Raw genomic sequence first — 23,668 nt, forward strand, 5'->3', positions numbered from 1 at the left:
TATATATTAACATATTACTAATATATTTATAATATACAAAGTACTATTCATCTTATATAATTGAATGCTGTCATTTAAGAGTGAAAATATTGGGCTTCCCTGGTGGCGCAGTGGTTGAGAGTCCACCTACCGATGCAGGGGACATGGGTTCTTGCCCCGGTCCGGGAAGATCCCACATGCCGCAGAGCGGCTGGACCCGTGAGCCATGGCCGCTGAGCCTGCGCGTCCGGAGCCTGTGCTCCGCAGCGGGAGAGGCCGCAACAGTGAGAGGCCCGCGTACCGCAAAAAAAAAAAAAAAAAAAAAGAGTGAAAATATTAGTTAAAAATTCAACAATAATGTCAATAACATAAAAACAAGAAAATCAATTGCTAATATTTCTTGAGACCTTAGTGTGTACCAGAAACAGGTTGAGAACTGTGTGCACGATCTTCATTTATTGTCACAAAAATGCTGTGAAATAGATATTATCCCCATTTTACAGATGAATGTATTAAAGATCAGGGAATTAAAAATACAATTCTAAAAACCTATAACTATTAAATGTCAGATCCAGGATTAAACTCCACACCATACCCTTAACCATGCCACTAGGTGTTTTTGGAAATACATGGAACAGGAAAACCATAATTGGCTGGTGCAAAAGGCGGGATTCTGCGTCAGGCTTTGAAGAAAATTGTTTCCTCCCTCCCTGACTGCCTCTGTCCCTGCCTCCCTCTCTTCATTTCTTCCTTCCTAACACAATGTCAACATTCATATTCTAGGGCCTTGACTTACAATTTTTGGAGCATATATTTTGTTCAAAATTTAGTCTGGGATCCAAATATCGGAAACCCAGAATTAAGGTGAGGCAAGCGAGGAGGTGCCCCAAAACTCAGTAATTAAGATAAGTAATATTTACCACAATATTTTAAAATACAAAAATTAATGAAAGAATCCACAATCCATCATGGACAAATTATTAAAATTTTAAAGACAGGATCCAACGCAGTATGTGCAGGACCTTACCTCCCTAGCCTTACCCTAATGCCAGCCACAGTGCCAATAAAACTTTAGCTACAAAATAGGTGGCCAGTCTTTGGGCCATAGTTTGTTTATTTGATTTTTTAAAGATTGCATTAAATATTACTCATGTCAATTACTGAGTTTTATGGCATCTTCAATTTCATGCCCAAAGTGAATGCCTCACTCATCTCACCCTAGTCCTTCCTCCATAATCTGAAGAGAAAATCCAATGATAACACTGGTCAAAAGATAGTGGTTTCGGTAACAGTGGGGTTGAGGGACCCAAAAGCTTCCCTAGTGGAACCTGGTTGACCCTCTCCTTTGACCTCCCCCACTCCCTTTAACTCCACACCAACCCAGCAGCAGCTAAGATTACAGGAACTTCAGGGAAACCTCTAAAACTGGAGAGCATTGAATCTGGGGAAATGGAGACCTTTCATACAGAATTTGAATCTCTAATTAGGAAAAATAAAAGCATGTTATTAGTTTAATTCCTGTGTAACTACTCCACATTATGGCAGAGATAAAATCTAAATGTCGGCTAAGTAGATGTTTTCCAGATACATCTTGAATCTCTAATCGCAGTTCTTTTTGTCCCTGTAGATTTTTTCTTTTTTTTCGGGGAGGTAGGTCACGGTTTTGTTTTACATTTTCATTTTATATGCAGTAGTGTGTGTGTGTATGTGTGTGCGTGCACACGCGCGCGTGTGGCTGAAACTAAGATCTGTTGAATCTCCTTTTTCAGGTTGGCATCTACATAATTAAAGTTTAAAAGAATATCCAAATCATCAGTGTGTTTGCTCCTCAAAAATCCCTTCATGAGAAATAAGGAACCGTGTCTCTGAGAGCAGGTTAGAGGTGAGTGTGGGTGTGTTTCTGAGGAATCATAAATGTTTCATCCCTAACACTCGTCAGAGGACTGATCTTTACTTCCTCTCTGCGGGACTGACTGATACCTTCTTCATGTTTAATAGGTGTTTCCACACGTACGATGTGTGAGTCTTAGTGTGTTGACACATCTAAGCCTAACTGTTGACACGAATAAACCCTGTCCCCTTCCCCACACACATATGCACCCAGAGACAGCCACAAACACAAGATCTTCCATTAAATGCCTCTAACTGTTTTCTTCTTTGCCTAAATGTGATTTCCTCAACTAAGAGCTACTTATCACTGGTCCTAAAACCTCTAAAATTCCAATCCTTGGAACCTTGGCAATATAATATCCATAAGGAGGATATATTCCCCCATTCATCTATTTAAGAGTCCTGTCACACAAAAATGACACCCAGTATTCTTAATAGAACTATAATAACTTTGGGGACATTCATTCCAATGTACTACAGACCACAAATTACAGTTTCATGGGCAGTTGGAGAACTTTTTTTTTCCTTGAAGGAAGATCAGACTGCCAAATCTCTAACCTAGTACACACATGCAGACAAGTGTGGACATATCCAATAATATAAGTAGAAGAGACACTAAACTTCAATTTTTCTGTGTTTTCAATTTTTCTAATAGTATTTAGAGGGACACAATCTATACCCTGGTTTACCTCTTAAAACCTATATAAACTTGGACAGTTTTCTCCGGATAAAAAGCCAGGTATGTTAATTATACTTCACTCAAAGGATTATTATCAGCATAAATTGGGATCACGTACATGATTCAAGGGCTGAACCAGTATTAATTGGGACTGTTTAATTTTGTGACCCTCTCTTCGAAGAGGACAGTGGGATGCGTTGCTGGGTGTGTCTGCTGTGTGGTCTTTCAGTGATGAGGTCACTGCCTAATAGTTTTCTCCATGGAGAGGCGTTGTTTATGATGGTGAATACTGAATGAACAGATATCAGAAGCAGAGATGCAAGAATAAAGTGGAGCTGGCAACAACCGGGGGTAATTTCTCATCACTGGGTGACATGATGCTTCAGATCATTTTAGTCTCCACAGCTGGGGGAGAGGTCAAAGTTATTATTTTGGAATGGACACACAGCCTACATTTCTGAAAATGGAAAGACATGGATCAAGGAGAAACACAGGTGTGAATTTCCTGAGTAAACAAATGCTTCCGAGACTCACTACCATGCTTGGTCTTTAGAATGTGTATATCTCACAGTAAAAGTGACCTTCCTTTCCCAGTGGGCAGTTGAAGGAAATGTAACTTTTTATTTAGTTGTCTGTATCTAGTTAATCACCACTTTCTATACTTCTCTGTATGTCAGGCTGTTCATTAGGCAGTGGGAACATAAAAGCTGTGAGTTTCTTGTCCTCAGTGAACTAATAAGGCGATAATGATAAATGACTTGTAAATGACTAACTTCAGTGGAGATAAGATTAGAGCAGGGAATGATAAATATTAATGCATAAATTTACATTTTACAAAGGACTTTCTAATCTGATAACTCAATCAACATACCAACCCTGTGAGATACTATGTGCATTTTCTCATTCTCTGTGGTGGGCATTTGCTGTATTTTCTAGCTGCTCTACAACTTGGAATATCCTTCCATTATTTGGGGAGTTCTCCCTGTTATCACCCCACCATCCACCCTCTTCCAGCTAGAATCTGAACATGTGACCAAGATACCCATAATTAGAAGGACCCAGTCTGGACTCCAGTTTCAAGCAATAAATGAAAGTGGTGCTTCTGGTATAGAATAATGGCTTCAGTGGGGTTCCTGGGAGTAGCACTAAGTATGACCCTGAATGCTCAGTGTGACTAGTGGCCCCCTCACCAGGCTGGGTTGGGGAAGCTTTGAACTTCGATCGTGGAAGCTCCATTTGTTCCAACTGTTTAGCTTTCCCAGTGATTCTATGAACTATTCAATATCTTTTTTAAGGAATTTCTTTTCTGTTTCAAATTGCAAGTGTGAATTCTGTTGTTTGGAAATAAGAACTCTGATTCTTCTAGCTATATTTTGCAGAAGAAGCAGCTCAATTTCAAAATGTGAAGAGACATCCATGATACTTACTTAGGAAATTATTGACATGTAACTCAGACAGGACAAGTGTATGACTCCAAACCCAAGTTTGTTTCCATGACACCATGCTTTCTTATATTATAAAGCATGTCAGTTTCACAGCATGACTAACAAAATAATCTATGGAGAGATTAAACCTGTAAAATATGGAGGAAATTAGTATCTATATACTCAGCCTCTAGTTTAGTTAGGTGAACATACATCTGAGATCACCCAGGATTATCCATCCCTTTTCCCAGAAGTTTGAGTTAGGTGCCACGGTGAACCTAAAATACTGATTAATTTCTTTTTGTGTTTGTTTGTTTTGTTTTATTTTTTTTCCAAATCAAGTTTTTAAAACTTCTTTTTGCAAAACCACATCATTTTAATTTTCATTTTCCCCAAGTTATTTTTTCCCCTTTATTGAGGTATGATTGGCAAAAAAATTTGTATATATTTAAGGGGTACAATGTGATGTTTTGATACATGTAGACATTGTGAAATGATTACCACAATCAAGTTAATTAACACATCTATCGCTTCACGTAGTTGTGTGTGTGTGTGTGTGTGTGTGTGTGTGGTGAGAATACTTGAGATCTACTCTGTCATCAGATTTCTGGTATACAATACATTATTATTAACTATAGTCACCATGCCATACATTAGGTCTCCAGAACTTATTCATCCTATAAGTGAAAGTCTGTTCCCTTTGATCAATAGCTCCCTTTTCCTCCACTGCCACACTCCTGGTGACAACTATTCTACTCTCCGTTACTATGAGTTTGACTTTTTTTTTTTTTTTAAGATTCCACATATAAGTGAGATTATGTGGTATTTGCTTTTTCTCTGTCTGACTGATTCCTCTGAGCATAATGCTTCCTTTCTTCATTAGGTCATTAGAAATGTGTTGGACACACCCTGTGCAGAATGCTGCCTTTTGTGTAAAGTCCTGGGAAAGACAAGCAACAGTAACCCAGGGTCCCTGTCTGCCCTTTACTATCTCTGTGAACCTTCAGAAAATCATAGAATCTCCAAATCTCATGTGTCTTAGCTTGATTTTTTTAAATATTAATTTTTAATACACATTGAACTGATATTTGGTAACTGAATTTTGTCTTACAGAGGAAAGATTCCAGTCACTTTCTGATAATTTTTTCCAGAAAAATCTCTAAAAATTCAGAGAAAAAAAATGATGAGAGTGTGCTTGATACGGTGAAAAAAATGAAACATACTAAAATCATCATCATTACCAGTAATATTACTAAATTTTTTCCTAAAATTGCTGATTATATCAATTAAAAAGTATTACTCATATTCAAGGAAAAACAATAAGAGAGCTATAGTTTATATTGCTGAATAATTTTTTCCATTTAATTTTTATTTTATATTGGAGTACAGTTAATTAAAAATGTGTTAGTTTCAGGTGTACAGCAAAGTGATTCAGTTATACATGTACATATTACCAAGCTTGATTATTAATAATACCCACATTGCTCTCAAAAGTGTCCCAGTTTAGACAATAAATTATATGATAGTCGTAAGGATGGTCTTTAAGGATCAGTGGTCAAAAAATTTCTGTTATATTAATTAAAAAATATATATGAGCATACTATGACATTTAACTCAATCCTTTGGGAAAGGATTGGGATGGAGTAGAGGCAGAATCAACAAAGAATTCCTCACCTGGGGTAAGTTTATTTTCCAGTGAACTATACATTCTATAAATGGGATATTTCTTCTCACTCAGCAGGTTTCTTCTAGTAATGCACTTGGCATACCCTGCTATAGGTGCAGTTTCTAGAACTATCTCTCCCTCTCTCTCTCTCACACACACACACACACACACACACACATACATACAACAGCCTCAAAGCTAAAATAGAAGAATCCTTTTGACATCTTCACTTCAAACTCGAATACTCAAATGTTTTACTATTTATATATCAAAAGGAAAACCTTTATTAAAATCCTTGATTTGCATATTTATAATTGACTTGAGAACAAAACAATATATTTCCCACTTTGCCATCGAAGTGTGTCAGTCAAAAGTTAGAGTAATTTGTGTACACTGCAATTATGTTTTGACAAATTAATTAATAATGAATCATCCAAGTTTTGTATAAACAGAGCTTTCTTATTTTTTTAATTAATAACTAGATGCTCTATCCTAACATATCCATGTGTTTCTCTGTGGGAATATTACAGGACCTCCGGCAAAGGAGTAGCATTTTGTTTTAAGTCCGAGAATGAGGAAATAGACTAAAATAAAGGACATCTGAATGAAATTAATATAAATCCAAACAGACTTAAATCTGTGTCTTTATTCAGGCTAATATGCTTTAAAAATTGGCTTTACTTTGTCATGCCAAAATACTCTCTCTAGAGTCACAAGTTGCTCAATTGCTTTGAGTTCTACCGTGTATTTATAATTTATGTCTTCACTGCTTCCAGACTAGACTAGAGGCAGCTTGCCGCAAAGATATAAGTGTAAATGTAGTTGTAGAAACAGATAGAGGTGTAGATATCAATGCGGATATATACATACCCACAGGAAAGTTAAAATGAAAACCAGGAGAAGAAGAAACTTTATGAGGAAAAGAGATGTTAGCTGTGTTAGGAACCAATCTGACATTTATTCAGGACTCCCCGGCAGCCAAGATAAAAAAAGGAAAAAGCATTGATTCTATAGTTACTAGCTCTCTGAAACTTATTCCGTAGAGTATTCAACATAATTTGCTCTAACAGGCTGTCCATCATGTACTGCATGAAAGCAAATTTGGGCTGTCAATCTTGTCTTCAGTGTTCTCTTTAGAAGATGACAGTGATAAGCAAATGCATTCTCTCTAAGTAAAAATAAAGCCAAAAACGGGAATGCATATTCCCAAAGTGATAGTAATTTGATATGAATCAGGCCCCCTCTGCTGTCCTTACTACCAGGGTTTTCTTAGGAAAATCATCCTTCATTTAAAAATTACTGGATAGTAATAATAATTCAGTGGATCATTACCAGAACCGTCATGACAACGTACCAAGTAGTACATTATGAGCGGTAAAGCTTTATACAGATAGCGGATGCCATTATTGTCATGGCTGTGTTTACTAAAATGTGTGGATGGGGAATATCAGAAGGGAAATTGACAAGTGCACAATTGACACCAGTATTCGCGGTCATCTGAGCCAAGTTTTCTCAAGCACTCCTAATTTCAACTTGTGTTCTTAACACATTTAAAATGCCCAGATTCTAGCAAATCCCAATTTGAATATTTCACTGAACCCTTTAGCTCTACCTTTCTGTGAGGAGAAACAGGGCCTTTGGTAAGTCAGTTTTTTCAGGGCAAGGAACATTTTGCGGATGGAGCTCTGGTTGGTATAGGAGAAGCTAGAGGGCAGATGAGATTCAGAACAACCACACAAAGCCTGCTCCTTCCTTCAGCTGTCCTGCTGCCTGTCTCGCTCTGTCTCTGTGTCTCACTTTCTCTATGTGGTTCTTGCCTTGGAATGAGCTGATACAAATTAATTTGCAATTTTTCAAGAAGCTACGAGTTATTTCTTAATTTGATTTCAGTATCTTAAAGTTCCCAAAAGAAGTAGATTTTTTAAATGCACAGCCTTACTCCACAGTGTGGGTATATTTTATGACCTTCAGCAATTTTATTAAATAAAATGGACAGGGGTAGATTCTGTAAACAACATTATCTATTTTAATAATAATAACATTGATTGAGAACTGTCAGGCACTGAAACTTGGGTTCTTTACATTCATTATCTCATTTGCTGCTTTCAAAAGTTCTATCAGATGAGGTCTATTACTATCCCATTTTACATATCGGTAAACTGAGACTTAAAGAAAGCCAGGATTCAAGGCTTAGCTTTTGTTTGTTTGTTTAATTTTTATTTATTTTTGGCTGCGTTGGGTCTTCGTTGCTGCGTGCAGGCTTTCTCTAGTTGTGGCGAGTGGGGGCTACTCTTCATTGCGGTGCGCAGGCTTCTTATTGCGGTGGCTTCTCTTGTTGCGGAGCAAGGGCTCTAGACACGTGGGCTTCAGTAGTTGTGGTGCACAGGCTTAGTTAATCCGTGGTATGTGGGATCTTCCTGGACCAGGGATCGAACCCGTGTCCCCTGGTCCCCTGCATTGGCAGGCGGATTCTTAACCACTGCACCACCAGGCAAGTTCCAAGCCTTAGCTTTAATGTCACGTTAAGAGAGGCTTTCTCTGACACCCTATTTAATGGAGCACTGCTAAGTTATTCCGTCTCAGATCACTCCATTTACTTGCCTTGTAGCATTTATTAGAATCTGCATTTGTTCACAGGTTTACTGACTGTTGTACGTCTCCCTTACAAGAATATAGGCTCCAGACACAGGAATCAGGCCTGTCTTGTCCACCTGTATCTGCAGCGCCTTGCACAGTGACAATATATGCACAAAACACATTGTTGAATGAATGAATAAATAAATAAATGACTCCCAAGTGCAGGCATTTAAGAATTCTCTTTCCTCTGAAATTTGTTTTCTTTTTTCCTGCAGCACAAGGAAGGCATTAAGCAAATTATGAGTGCCTCTTGTGTGCTGGGAAGAGTTTATTTCGAATTGAGAACAAGAGCGTAAAATCATTTTCTGTAGGTCACCAAAGGCGCTCAATGTATTCTCCAAATGAAAGACAGCCTTGGAGTTTATATGGCCACTTCATGATATTTAGCCCTTGGATCCCTGAAGTCTTTTAGCGCTATTTGATCCAAAGCACGGCTGAAAGCTCAAGGAAAATGCACTGTGCCAATAAATATTTACTCTCATCTCTTTTCTGCATGCCGACAAGCTTCCTCCATCTAAACTGTTTTAAAGGTGGAAATTAAGTTGATCATTTGAATGGCTTTGCGAGAAAACAAGTGGGGAAAGAAAAAGCATTTCTGAGGCACAGTCTTTGCTTTTGGCTGTGTTACTATGTATGAACTGCTCTGAACTGCTTAAAGTGCAAAAATCTGATTTTAAGAAATTCAAAGGCTTAAGAGTTCAACAAGCTCAATTAATGCCTTGTAGTACAGGTAGTAAAAGCATCTCATCCTCCCTTTACCTTTTGGTGCAGAAAGTGTCGGGCTATCTTTTCACCACTTTCCCCACGACTTGTACATCCCTAAACACACACACACACACACACACACACACACACACACACACACCATCTTCCTCTGGCTAAAACCTTCTCTGGTTCAAGATATAACTGATATGTGACCTACCCAAGAAAGCCTTCCTCCCCCGGTCCCCTCCCCACGTTGTGTACGTTCCTCTCATCCCTGTTCCCATAAAACTTTCTTTATTGCACTCATTAAGGTCTATTACCTCTATCCGTTTAATTATCTTACTTATGCGAGATCACTTATAGCAACAACTATGTCTTGTTCATATCTGTATCAACAGTATCTATCTCAATGCTTGATGAATAATAGGTTTTAATAAATATTTGTTGAATAATTAATGAATGAGAAGACTGAATCTAGCCTCTTTTTTGGAGAATAGTGGGCAGCCAATGAGTCTGGATAGAATGTATTCCATGACAATACATTCCTGGTATTCCTGGTTTGTTCTGATTTCCAGTCCCTATTATTATCCAGACTGTGAGCTGGAAACTAAAGCAGTAAAACCACAGGTGCTTATAGCAGGGTAGTAGAGAGCAGAAAAGGCAAAGTGAGAGTAGAAGAGGTTCACAGGGGAATAATTCTTTGACAGTGTACATGGGAAGTGAAGAGATCAATGACACTTGAATCGTAAAGGAGACTTTTCAGGTAGAATTTAACCTAGGACCTTTTTTTTTTTTTTTCCAAACTCCAGGGCAGTTTCTGTAACCACTCTGAGTGCTAATACAACGGGGCAGTGCATTGCTCTGAAAAACACACCTTTAAAAAAGACTGAGCCTCGGGCTTCCCTGGTGGCACAGTGGTTGAGAGTCCGCCTGCCGATGCAGGGGACACGGGTTCGTGCCCCGGTCCGGGAAGATCCCACATGCCGCGGAGCGGCTGGGCCCGTGAGCCATGGCCGCTGAGCCTGCGCGTCCGGAGCCTGTGCTCCGCAACGGGAGAGGCCACAACAGTGAGAGGCCCGTGTACCACACACACACAAAAAAAGACTGAGCCTCCTTAAACTTTAACTTTCACCAAGATCTGTGTAAAGATGTACATAGAAAAATAAATAATAAAGACTTGAACAGAAACTGGGATGTTAAACAAGTACAAACAGAAGGAATGTGAATTTTTGTAGGAATTTTCCAGTCCTATACAAAGAAATAACAATTCCAGGACACAGTGCATGAGGCATGGATCAGAACTGGACCCAGAGATGAAACAGCAACATCACATAGCCAAGGTCATGAAAGGAAAGACAGTTTTCCAATAGCATCCCTTGGCTAATGATTTAGCTAGTTTCTAAGGTTAAGGAATTAAAGTTTATAATAAATATGTTTACACATACATATTTTATTTATCTGTTTAGTATGTAAACTGAATGTAATGCATTTCACAATGCAGATTCTTTCATGGTATTGGACAAATTATACTTTGATTATGATTATATAGTTCGGAAACAAGTTTAACTTCCTCTCCCCTTCTTTTGCCTGCATCGCTTGCCTCAGGCTCAATCTACATACAGGTAGATTAACCCAAGCCTTGCTTGGGTTACGCCTACACAACTTCATACGTGTTGTTTCCTCCCTAAAATGCCTACATTAACTTCTTCATGTGACTAACTCCTATTCATCCTTTGGAACACAACTCATTCATCACTATATCATTTCCTCTGGGAAATTTTCTTTGATGTACTGTTTTGGAATAATGTTCCAGCTCCCTGGTCCCCCTTGTACCCTTTATGTAGGTGAATCTTATTTTATTTACCTGTACTTTTTCAAAGGACCTCTACATAGTGTTTATATTTTTGCTATTAAAATAAATCTGCAATGAACCTTCTTGTAACTCACACCTTTGCATATTTGTAGAGAATGCTCTGGAGTAGCTTAAGTGCCATTAAAATCACTTGCTTCTTGAAATAATTTACCTCTGAAAACGTCTGGCACTGTTTATGTGTTATGTTTGCTTCTTTGCTTTTTGAGAGGCAATAATTAATTTTGATTGTTGTATTTTTATAGAAAATTGTGTATTACACATAATTTTTACGTTTAAAAAAATTTTTTTTAATAAATTTATTTATTTATTTTTGGCTGTGTTGGGTCTTTCTTTCTGTGCGAGGGCTTTCTCTAGTTGTGGCAAGCAGGGGCCACTCTTCATCACGGTGCGCGGGCCTCTCACTGTCGCGGCCTCTCTTGCTGCGGAGCACAGGCTCCAGACGCGCAGGCTCAGTAGTTGTGGCTCACGGGCCCAGTTGCTCCGTGGCATGTGGGATCTTCCTGGATCAGGGCTCGAACCCATGTCCGCTGCATTGGCAGGCAGACTCTCAACCACTGCGCCACCAGGGAAGCCCAATTTTTACATTTTCAATGAGATTCTCTGTATCTGTGGTTATTTTCTCATTTGATTCTTATTTTTAGTTATTTTTTACTCCTCCCTTTCATTACTTGCTGTTTATTTGTTTTAGCAATTATGAGATTCATTTATCAAGTCTATTTCATAATACATTCATTTATGCTTTGATCTTTATTGATTCCTCATTTTGTTTTCCATACATAGTCCTTTTTTTTCACCTATAAAATTCTTATGGGAAGTTCAATTCATTTATTTTTTATATTTCTTTTGAAATTAACATTTTTTTATTATATATTTTTCCTCTGAATGTAGCTTCAGCTCCACCTTATAGGATTTAGAGTGCTTTTATTATTGTTATTATCTAGATGTTGATCTATGGCAGTTTTTATTTCTTCTTTGACATTAGAGTTTATCATAAGATTTTTTTTTTTTTTGCGGTACGCGGGCCTCTCACTGTTGTGGCCTCTCCCGTTGCGGAGCACAGGCTCCGGACGCGCAGGCTCAGCGGCCATGGCTCACGGGCCCAGCCGCTCCACGGCATGTGGGATCTTCCCGGACCGGGGCACGAACCCGTGTCCCCTGCATCAGCAGGCGGACTCTCAACCACTGCACCACCAGGGAAGCCCTATTTTTTCTTCTTTTAAACTTTTTATTTTACATTGGAGTATAGTTGATTAACAATGTTGTGTTAATTTCAGGTGTACAACGAAGTGATTCAGTTATACATACACATGTACCTATTCTTTTTCAAATTCTATTCCTAATTAGGTTACAGAATACTGAGCAGAGTTCCCTGTGCTATACAGTAGGTCCTTGTTGGTTATCCATTTTAAATATAGCAGTGTGTACAGGTCAATCCCAGACTCCCTAACTATCCCTTCCCCCCGCCACCCTTCCCCCCTGGTAACCATAAGTTCATTCTCTAAGTCTGTGAGTCAGTTTCTGTTTCAACTATGGCCATACCACCCTGAAGGTGCCCGATCTCGTCTCATTATTTTTTCAAAAGCCAGTGATACCTTGCCCAATATCGTCTTGGTCCACCTGAATTTATGCGTGGATGCAGGCAGTTCCCAGAATGTTTGCAGTTCCCCCACCTCAAAAACCTGAATTTGCTTCTTCTCCTTTTCCTGAAGCCTTCCTCCAGTACCAGAATTTTTCACTGTAGCATGGCAGAGTGGATGCCAACTCAGTCAACTTCATCACTGAAGGATGGGAGTCAGTAGCTCCTGCTTTCTGGTAGGATTATTCTGAGGTGTGTTGCACCTTGTGCCTTTGATCCAGGGCTCCATAGTAGAAACCAGATCATTAACATACTGGATTTTCCTCTTTTTTTATCCCACTTTCCCCTCTTCCTCCCTCATCCTCTGAGATCAACCCTCCAATAAAGTATGTGCACCCACATTTTTGTCTTAAACTAAGTCAACTTGGTACACACTTAAAGATTTATATATTCATCTATGTCAGAAAAAAAGATTCTTTTAGATTTTTCTATTCCATAATGATTTTGGCTATTTTATTTAACAACCCCAATCTTCTTGTGAGCACCTAACTTCCATGTAGTTCATTTCATCTTTAATTGTTTTCTTCTTGGCCCATTTCAACTGCATTTGTAAGTTTTTTTTTTTTCCAAAATTTTTCTTCTTATAGTTAACTCTATTTTCTACGACTCCATTCTGTACATTGCTGTATTTGATGTGGTTTTAAATACTCTAGAATCATCTGTTTTCATTTCTTTCCTTAGTGTTGCCATTTTCCACTTCATCTCATGTTCTTAATTTAGTATCTCCTATGGGGTAGCTTGCATTTTGTCTCAGGCTGGATTCCTTGGGAAGCTGTCTGAGATGGAGTTTAGTGTGAAGGATGTTTATTAGGAAGTGCTCTTGGTATCCACGTGTGTGAAGGGTAGAGGAATAAATTGGGATTGGGCAGAGGGAGAGATCAAACTCTGGGGTAGTTCCAAGTGATAGCATCAGCCAATCTCAAGGGGAGTTCTGGAGTTAAAATGATTCATTAGTCATGTTGTCTGGGAAGCCAAAATGGCCAGGCCTTCATAACCCTTTCTTGGTTGGTCAGTGGCTGTTGGCCACCCTGGGGAGGGTTTGAGTTAAAATGAAATGGGCTCCCTGTAGCTGGGGCAATCCCAGGCTGTCAGCTCTTTGCTGTCAGCACTCCTACCAGCTCGAGCAGCAAGTCCTTCCTTGGGGACAACTGGGTGGCACACCTCCGAGTCCATTATTATTCACTCTCCAATCGTTGGTTTTTTAAAAAAATTAATTAATTATTTTTGGCTGTGTTGGGTCTTTGCTGCTGCACGCCGGATTTCTCTAGTTGCTGTGAGCGAGTGGGGGGCTATTCTTCATTGTGGTATGGGGGCTTCTCATTGCAGTGGCTTCTCTTGCTGTGCAGCACAGGCTCTAGGCGTGCAGGCTTCAGTAGTTGTGGCACACAGGCTTCAGGAGTTGTGGCACATGGGCTTCAGTAGTTGTGGCTCACAGGCTCTAGAGCGCAGGCTCAGTAGTTGTGGTGCATGGGATTAGTTGCTCTGTGGCATGTGGGATCTTCCCAGGCCAGGGCTCGAACCTGTGTCCCCTGTACTGGCAGGCAGATTCTCAACTACTGTGCCACCAGGAAAGCCCCCAATCATTGTTTTTAATTCATATTTATTTTAATTTCTTTGAGAGTTCAGTTCAGTAGCTGTTGAAGTTTTTCTTCGTTTCTTTGATTATTTCCTTTAAGAACATCAGTTTTCATCTTCATTATGAATTTGGTCTTCCTTTACTGTGGGCCGTGGCCTGTTTAGTACGCTCTTTTAGATGAATCATCTTTGCCTGTTATTCATTAAGAATGGATGGCTTTTTCTGAGCCATCTCTTCCCTCAAGAACACTGTGAATGGAATTTTCTTAATTTGTGCTCCCTTTACCTAGGCACTGTTTCCATTTTATTCTCTTAAAATTTATACTGAAGGGCTTGATATTGATAGTGTAGAATGGGTGTATAGTCACTGGATCTTGGGAAGGTACGGAGTGCTATGTGTGAGTAGTGAGTTAGAGCTGCTTGTAACCAGCATTATATCACCAAGAGTCAGGGAGGCTGCATATTTACTTAAGTCATACACATCCTGAAGCACTTGTCCTTCTGCTATTTACTTAGCGCTTGCTGATTCATTCTTCAACTCTCAGTTCAAAAGTTACTCCTCAGCAAAGTTGTCCCTGATCCCTTTAACCAGGTTATCCTCCCTATTATAAATTCTGACAGTAGGTCTTGAAAGCAGGTAGAAAAAATTAATTGAACTGACCTTCAAGGAAGGAATATTTGCAAGTCAATTGATTGTCCTTGGGAATATAAGGCTAACTGGGGCACAAAACATGTCTTCAACACTGTCTGGTATTTTATTTTTCTGTTTTCACAGTACTTAGCGCAGTTTCCATTTTACTGGTCTTGGCATAATTTGGGATCAATATATGTCTCTCACTAGACATGAGATTAGAGACAAGATTTGTTTGCTCACCACTGTATCTTGGTACATAGCACTGTGCCTGGTACCGGTAGGTACTCAGTAAATTTCAGTTGAATATAATGTTGAATAAATTGATGTATTTCTGAAAAATTGTCTTGCCTACCCAAAGTTGGTTCATTAGATTTCCAATTCCATATAATTTGTTACCAATGTTTTTTTCATAGACTTTGAAATACTAAAATATTTTAAAGTACTCTAAGGACATCATCAAATAGCTGATGAAGACTTGTGGTTCTCAATACCACTATTGAAAAGAGGTAAAAAGCATATTCCTTGGCTTTGCGAGGCTTTCAGTCAGAGATAAAACACTATTCAGACCAACAGCACATCAAAACACTATTCAGACCAACAGCACATCCAAAGAAGGGCCCATCAATCACAAACACCAGAAAATTCATGTGTACACATCATTCTGGTGAATGTTTAAGATGAGTGAATGGGAAAATGTACTCATTTCTTATCAACATTTTCAGGTTAGTAAGAGAGAACTTGGACGTTTTAACATCAAACCAGTTCATCAGAAAAATGTCAGAGCGATTTTTCAGGTTATTGGAAGAGTGTGCTTTTGCCTTTTTTATCTTGTGGTGAAGCATCCCAAAATCACCCAAGGGGAATTAACCTTTTAAATTTCATGTTGTTACAAAAAGAACATTCAGTTCCTCCCAGCCTTCAGAGAGTTTTTATTGGTGATATCTGCACAAACTAATTTGTTTCCTCTAAATTTACATGTTTTCAAAACAACAACACATTTTATGCATTATAAATTCTATGTTCAAGCTTAAGGCAGCTCAACTATATTTACTGTTTGAAATATATTTATGTTCTGGCAACCTAAAAAATATCTCACGTTGCCCATAAAGATTTATTAATGTCAAATACTTTGAAATATTTTCCCACCAAAATCTGATGGTCTTATAAAAGTCTTTATTTTGTTCTAAAAAAAAAAAAAGAAAAAATCTCAATTCTCCCTCCCCTGGAAAATAATTGAATGTTCAGTTTATATGTTCTGACTATCAGTCCTTTTTCCCCTGGAGCTCTTTTCCTTCTCAGACAATATCTCAGCTCCTTTTATTGGCTCTTCAGTCTGAATGTTGCAATTCCCATGGAAAGCGCTATTCTGTCCACAATGGCAAATTGCACACCCCTTAAAAATACTAAAACCCTGCTAAAGAACTATAGTCCAGTACATTTTCAAAACATAAATGTCTTCCTTCTGCGATCTTACATAAGCAGGAATTCACTCTATGGAGTGAAAAGTTCACTGGCAGATCACTAATCATTTGGGGACTAGAAAACAACTGAGTGTGAAATAGTTTCTGAAAAGTCTAAATGAGCCACTCTGTGGCTTCTTATCTCTACTTCAAAGAACTCTTATTATTTCTTTAATTTTGAGCATAAAAAGTCTTTGATAAATCATCTCATTTTGCTAGGCTGACTTACTGAAATATACAGACAAAGCAGCTAATTTCACAGAGAGGGAAACCAATTCACAAAGAGATAAAGGAACTTGTCCGGTACACTAATCACAACTCTTAATTGAAAGCAACAGAAGCTAAATAGGACAAACCTGTGCAAAAGGGTATTGAGATGCTCTCTGGGCAGGACAAAAGCCATATTTTGAGGTAAATAATCAGAGGTAACACCCAAAACCATGTCACAGAGCTGGTCCACTGAAAATACTGCTGTCTCCCCTGCTGGGCCACTGTGACCTAGCTTGAGTTGGCAATTCTGCCCACTGGACTCTGGGCAGGTTCCTCTAGAATTACAGCCCTTCCCATCCCTAGAAATCTGATGCATGGTAACTGCTACCACCCTTAATGAAACAAATTCTTTCTCATTTCTTGTCCTTTGCGTCTATAGCTGGTGATTCAAATTCTGGGTCAGTCAAATCTGGCACAGTCTGGGTCATACATCGGGGTTGCAAGTAAAGCTAGATAAAAGGCTGGGGAGGTAACTTTCTAAAATTTTCAAGTTCTATAGTGAGAGGCAAGGTTTGTTTAAAGATTTGGGAATTTCATAAACATTGAAAGCAAGTTAGTATACTGCATGGGACTACATAGAAAGAAATGTTCTCTCTCTTTCCCCCTCTCTCTCTCACTCTCTCTTCATATCTATAAACAGTTTGCAAGAGTAATACATGCCATATAAAGAAATGCACAAATCCACAAAGGTTATTTCAGGAGTCTCTTGGAGCTCTGAACAGTTGTACATGTTTGGGCTGCACTGAGAACTACCTTATAACTGCTTTATACAACTGGAGAAGGAAAGCCATTTCAGACTTGGCAATCCCAGCGTGAAAACTGTTCACAACAACAGCAGCAAGTACTGTTGACTGGATGACTGTACAGGGAAAGAAATCCAAGAATGATGTGAGGATACAAAGATGAGAACAAATTCATGTGGGAGAATTACCTCCTTAAAGACATAAGCAAGAAGTTCTCTGGGACATGTCAAGAGGAAGGGAGGTATGATCTATCCTGTAATCTACACCAGTTACCCTGAGACCTCCCCTTGGAATATGTTACATTTAGTTAATTAAAGAGTTGATTCCCTCACAGGTGATAACACTAGTTTGACAAAACATGGGCATAAAGAAGGCCAGGTTGTTCTGGCCTCTTCCTCACTCCCTCTCCCAGCACCCGCTACCCCTCAATGCTGTGTTCCAGCTCTGGGCCTTTAATGTGTAATTCCTTGGGCCTTTAAGAAGGAAGAATAAATAAAATGGCCTATGACACACCTTCACCAATACTAAGTAATAATGATATAATATATTTAATTATAGCTCTAAGAAGATCCATGTAAGCATGAATAGTTTAAAAATGTTACATGTACTGAAAAGGAAGTGACTTTAAAAGGTGAGAAAAGGATGAGAAAAAGGGGAGAGCAAAATAAGATCACTGATTATAAGTAATAAGTGGAACCAAAGAATACCATTTAAAGCTAACAAACTACATAATAAAAGGTTAAGGGAGAAAAATGACATTGAGGGCACTTATGAAAGTCATGAATATAGAGGTACCACTAGAGCAAAAACATAAATCTGACTAAATTTCAAGAAAAAAATGTAAGGGGCTTCCTTGGTGGCACAGTGGTTAAGAATCCTCCTGCCAATGCAGGGGACAGGGGGTTTGAGCCCTGGTCCAGGAAGATCCCAAATGTCGCAAAGCAACTAAGCCCATGCGCCACAACTACTGAGCCTGTGCTCTAGAACCCGTGAACCACAACTACTGAGCCCACGTGCCACAACTACTGAAGCCTGTGCACCTAGAGCCCATGCTCCACAACAAGAGAAGCCACTGCAATGAGAAGCCTGCTTACTGCAACGAAGAGTAGCCCCTGCGAGCCACAACTAGAGAAAGCACGTGCGCAGCAATGAAGACCCAGCATAGCCAAAAATAAAATAATAAAATAAATAAATTTATTTTTAAAAAGTAGGAACAAAGAAGACACCCTTCATAAAGAAAAAAAGAGTGATAAATTATAAAATATTTGTGATAGATTTGGGACCAAACATTACAGCCATATCAATAAATACAAATTGGTCTATTTATCCATTTATTCCATCCATGTGAACACACTCTCACATTTCTAAAAAGTTAAACTCTCATTATTTGTAACTGTAAAACAGTAGAAACTACCCAGCTGCCCAAACATTGAAATAAGGTTAAAACAATAATGGAATGTTAAATAGCTGTGAACTTAAGATTGAGAAAAATCCCCATGAATTAACTGGTAAGGAGATTTCTAAGATGTACAGAAATAGTATCTTTTCTGTAAGAAAGAATGTGAAATAAGGAAACCTATATGTATTAGTTCTCTATACTATGAACAAATTACCACAAACTTGGCACCTTGAAACAACATGCATTTTGCTCTTTATCTCACAAGTTGTGTGGGTCAGGAATCTGGGTACAGCTCAGCTGGGTCCTCTGTTCATGGTCTTAAAAGGCTTAAATATAGTGACATCAGGGCTTCATTCCTTTCTGAGCTTGGAGCTTTATTCCTTTAGAGTTTCCAAGCTCACGTCGTTGCCATCAGAATGCAGTTCCTTACGGTTCTAAGATTGACGTCTTTGCTTTCCTTCTGGCTGTCATCGTGGCCACTCCCAGTACCTAAAGGCCACATTTCCCTGCCATGTGGTGCTCTCAAAGTTCTTCTCACAATACGGCAAGTAGTTTCCTCAAAGCCGGTAGGAGAATCTCTCTTCCTCTCTCTGGTTTTATGTAATGTAATGAAATCAAGGGAGTGACTATCCCCCCCACATATGCTATGATGTATTGACCGGAAGCAAGTCAAGCAAGTTTGGGAAACAGAAAATACAGGATGAACCTGGAACACCTTGTTTCACTAGAAAGTAAAAGAGTGCTCCAAGGAAGAATAACGAAAGATGAGGATGTATTAAGAAGACATAGAAGTCATCTTGGAGCATCTCACACCAGGTTATTCTGGGAAAATTTTAGCATGAAAATAAATAAAACAGCAATGAAATATAGCCCATTGATTAAAATAAAAATCAAAGATATAAATAAACACATGATAGATGATTGATAACAGATGACAAGAAAAAATTCATTTTTATAGTCAGAATGCCAACTAACAAATACACAAGAATGATGAAATTAGAAAATTATTGTTTTTTAGCCATATAGTAAAAATGAATCAGGCATGAATATCAATAGATGCTAAATCTGTTGATGCTTTTTATGTTTACACATAGTCTCAATATAGATTTCTGAAAACTATTTGACAAGAAAAAATATTAACTCTACACTGAAGAAAATGGATAACACTTCTCGCCATTAAGAGGCAAAATGTCATCACGTGCCTCCTGATGTGATGCTCTAAGAAGGACACAACATCACTTATGTCGCTGTTGTGCCAAATAAGCTGGAATACCCAATCCAATCAAGAAACATCAGACAACTCAAATAGTGAAACAGCCTACGTGATAACTGCCGTGATTCTTCAAAAATGTGAAAGACATAAAAGACAAAGAAAAGCTGAGAAACTGTTCCAGATTAAAGAAGACTAAAAGATATGAATACTAAATGCACTATATGATTTGGAGCGGGAGGAATGATATAAAAGACATTAGTAGAAAAAATTCAAATAATTGGACTGTGGACTGCAGATTAACTAAAATCTTGTATCTACGTTAAATTTTCTGAATCTATAACTTTATCCTATCTATGTAAATGAATATCCTTGTTCTTAGAAAATACTGAGAAGTAATTTTCTGAGGTAATAAAATGAGGAAGGCTATAAAGGTGCATGCAACTTGTATACTGATGGTTCAGGAAAAAAATGACAAAAAGAGAGAGACAAAATTGTAAGTGAATCTGGAAAAATCTAAGTGGGATGAGGGTTCTTTGTATATTCTTTCAACTCTGTTGTAAGAGTGAAATCATTCCGAAATGAAAAGGTAAAAACAAACAAAAAAGAAAAACAGGGCTGGAAAACTTCTCTTTCTCTTTCAGAGAAAGAGAAGTAAAAACATATCCTGGAATATATATTGATAAAGTAAATAGCTTCAAGTATATATTGTTAAAACAAAACAAAACAAAACAGAAACCTAGAGGAAAACTCAGCCCAGGGCATGTAAGGAGGAAGCTTCTGCAGCTGCAGGAAACCTGAAGCCAAGACACAGTGGGATAAGCTGGCTCCCTGGGTACTTCCCAAACTGATTAATTAGGGAGCAGCTTGTGCACCAGTTGGGTTGTCAGCCCTTTTCCCACAGCAAATTTGTCCTGGGCATTTTTTTTTTTTTTTTTGGCTGTTTTGGGTCTTTGTTTCTGTGCGTGGGCTTTCTCCAGTTGCGGCAAGCGGGGGCCCCTCTTCATTGCGATGCGCGGGCCTCCCACTGTCGCGGCGTCTCTTGTTGCGGAGCACAGGCTCCAGACGCGCAGGCTCAGTAGTTGTGGCTCACGGGCCCAGTTGCTCCGCGGCATGTGGGATCCTCCCAGACCAGGGCTCGAACCCGTGTCCCCTGCATTGGCAGGCAGATTCTCAACCACTACGCCACCAGGGAAGCCCGTGTCCTGGGCATTTAAGCTCAGATGAAGACAGTACATTTGAGCACTGGGCCAGACTGGTAGAGGCAATGCCCCAGGTAGCTATTTGCTTTCAAAAAATAGATCAGGCACTCTTCTAAGGACTTTACATATATTAAGAGTTACACTTAACAAAAATTTAAGTGGGTTCTGTACTTGTCAGTACAATTAAAATGAGGAAATTGAAGCACCGAGAATTCAAGTGGCTTACAAAATGGAAGTGGTTAGGGGAGTGGAGAAGGGTATTTTCATGTGTGACAACAACAGTAAAAGCTACTGGGGAAGTGCACGAATCTACTCAGACCTAATTTATATTAGTTACTAAATAAGTGCTTATTGAGCTAATAAATGTTATAGGAAGAAGTTGCAAGATATTTCAGTTATGATCCTGAATAGAGGCACAATAAAGGAAATTACAGCTTGTAGAAAGGAGTATGTTAAAGAATAATTTGGGCTCGGCTAGATTCCCATAGCATCCCTAGGGCCGTGTCATGCCCTTGAAGCTTGCCTAAGAACTTAGATATTTTATGGTATCATCCAGCCTGTGTTCTGGAACATCCTGCCCCCAAACCACTGGTATCTTCCAAACCTGTAGCACCAAACCATTTCACTGAGATTCAGAAACCATGTGAGCCTCAGGGCATCTCTCATTTGCTCTGATTAGCCACAGATCCATCTTAGTTTCCATTTCCAGCTTGCAAGACAAAACCTCAAAAATCACCTTGTTTAAAAGCTTTTTTTTTAGAGGTAAAAAAGTAGGAAAAAATGGTCTTAAGAAAGAAAATCAGAAAAATAAAATAAATTATGACAAAGAATATGACAATACTCATCCTATTACAGTTTAAAAGTTTTCCTACAGAGAAGCAGGAGAAAGAATTTTGATTTACCAAATTGATCACATAGTAAGGCCAGCTCAGATTACTTTTGCATACATTAAAACTCAGTTCAAACTGCTTCTTTACCAGTAAGCTTCCCATCTCTCTTAAATCAACATTGACCTCTTCGCATTGCCGTGTTACCACCTTGATCATTTTTTATGCTAAGGTAGTTTTTTCTTACTTTTTAGTGTGTGTGTGTGTGTGTGTGTGTGTGTGTTTTAGGAACTCCTGAAAAGTAGAAAGTCTATCATCTTCGTCTGAGAATTTGTTGCTGTTCCTCTCATACCACAAGCATGAAGCTTTCCAGCCTCTAACACCATCTGTGGCACCTATAGGTATTCTATCAATGTATGATATAATGTACCCTGAGAAGAACTTTGAAATCTTGGTGCCTCTCACACCAAAAAGTCATTAGAGTTGCTTCTGCACAGGAAGAGAAAGTCACATTTTCCTGTTTCATAGCTTTAAATTACGCATCATTGCCTACTTGCACAAATAAATGGAGCTGGTACCATTGAGAGATAAAAGGACAAAGACGGGAAGGAGGGAGACAGCAGCAATTGGAGAGTGTAAATGGAGCTCCAGGAAGCTGTAGTGATGCTCAGGACATGTGTAACCATGAGCTGATTCCTGGATCTCTTCCTGGAATGTGTCCTAAGACTCAAAAGATTTGACTTCACTATAAGCCAACCATGTGACTGTAGAAGTGGAAGAGGTATCTAGCAGAGGAAAAAAAAAAAACAAGAAAAGCATTTTGTAGGAGGTATATAAGCACTAGAATGATGGTGAGGTAGAATGAGAACAGTGGTTTTTAGTCACAGAGATCTGGATCGCTTCAATGATCTCTGCTTCAAATTCTTGCTTTAAAATAGACTTTAAAATATTCATCTTTCATGAGTCTTGAGAGCGTGAAATGGATAAGATCTAAAAAAGGAACAATCACACTACTTCCCACTTAGTAGGTGTTCCAAAAATGCTACTTTCTTTCTCTATCTTCCTGCTAAGTCAGAGGTTCAACATTTGTCCAGGAGGTTGAGACACTGTTTCTTCAAAGGCCAGACTCTGTTTCTTAACTTTTCACGGTATTTTTATTAACACACACGTGCCAGGAGCACCTTCTGCCATCAATGCTAAAAATACTAAAATTAATGAACAGTCTGGTGGGAATGTAAATTGGTGCAGCCGCTGTGGAAAACAGTACGGAGGTGCCTCAGAAAACTAAAAATAGAATTATCATACGATCCAGCAATCCCACTCCTGGGCATGTATCCAGACAAAACAATAATTAAAAAGATACATGCACCCCTATGTTCATAGCAGCACTATTCACAATAGCCAAGACATGGAAACAACCTAAATGTCCCTTGACAGATGAATGGATAAAGAAGATATGGTATATATATACAATGGAATACTACTCAGCCATAAAAAATAATGAAATAATGCCATTTGTAGCAACATAGATGCAACTAGAGATTATCATACTAAGTGAAGTCAGAAAGAGAAAGACAAATACCATATGATATCACTTATATGCGGAATCTAAAATATGACACAAATGAACCTATCTATGAAACAGAAACAGAGAGAGAACAGACTGGTGGTTTCCAAGAGGGAGGGATTGGGGGAGGGATGGAGTAAGAGGTTGGGGTTAGCAGATGTAAGCTTTTATGTATAGAATGGATAAACAACAAGGTCCTACTCTATAGTACAGAGAACTATATTCAATATCTATGATAAACCATAATAGAAAATAATATAAGAAAAGAATGTATATATATATATATGTATAA

The sequence above is a fragment of the Monodon monoceros genome, unplaced genomic scaffold (genome assembly GCF_005190385.1).
Source record: "Monodon monoceros isolate NGI ecotype Baffin Bay Population unplaced genomic scaffold, NGI_Narwhal_1 Super_Scaffold_19, whole genome shotgun sequence".
NCBI lineage: Eukaryota > Metazoa > Chordata > Mammalia > Artiodactyla > Monodontidae > Monodon > Monodon monoceros.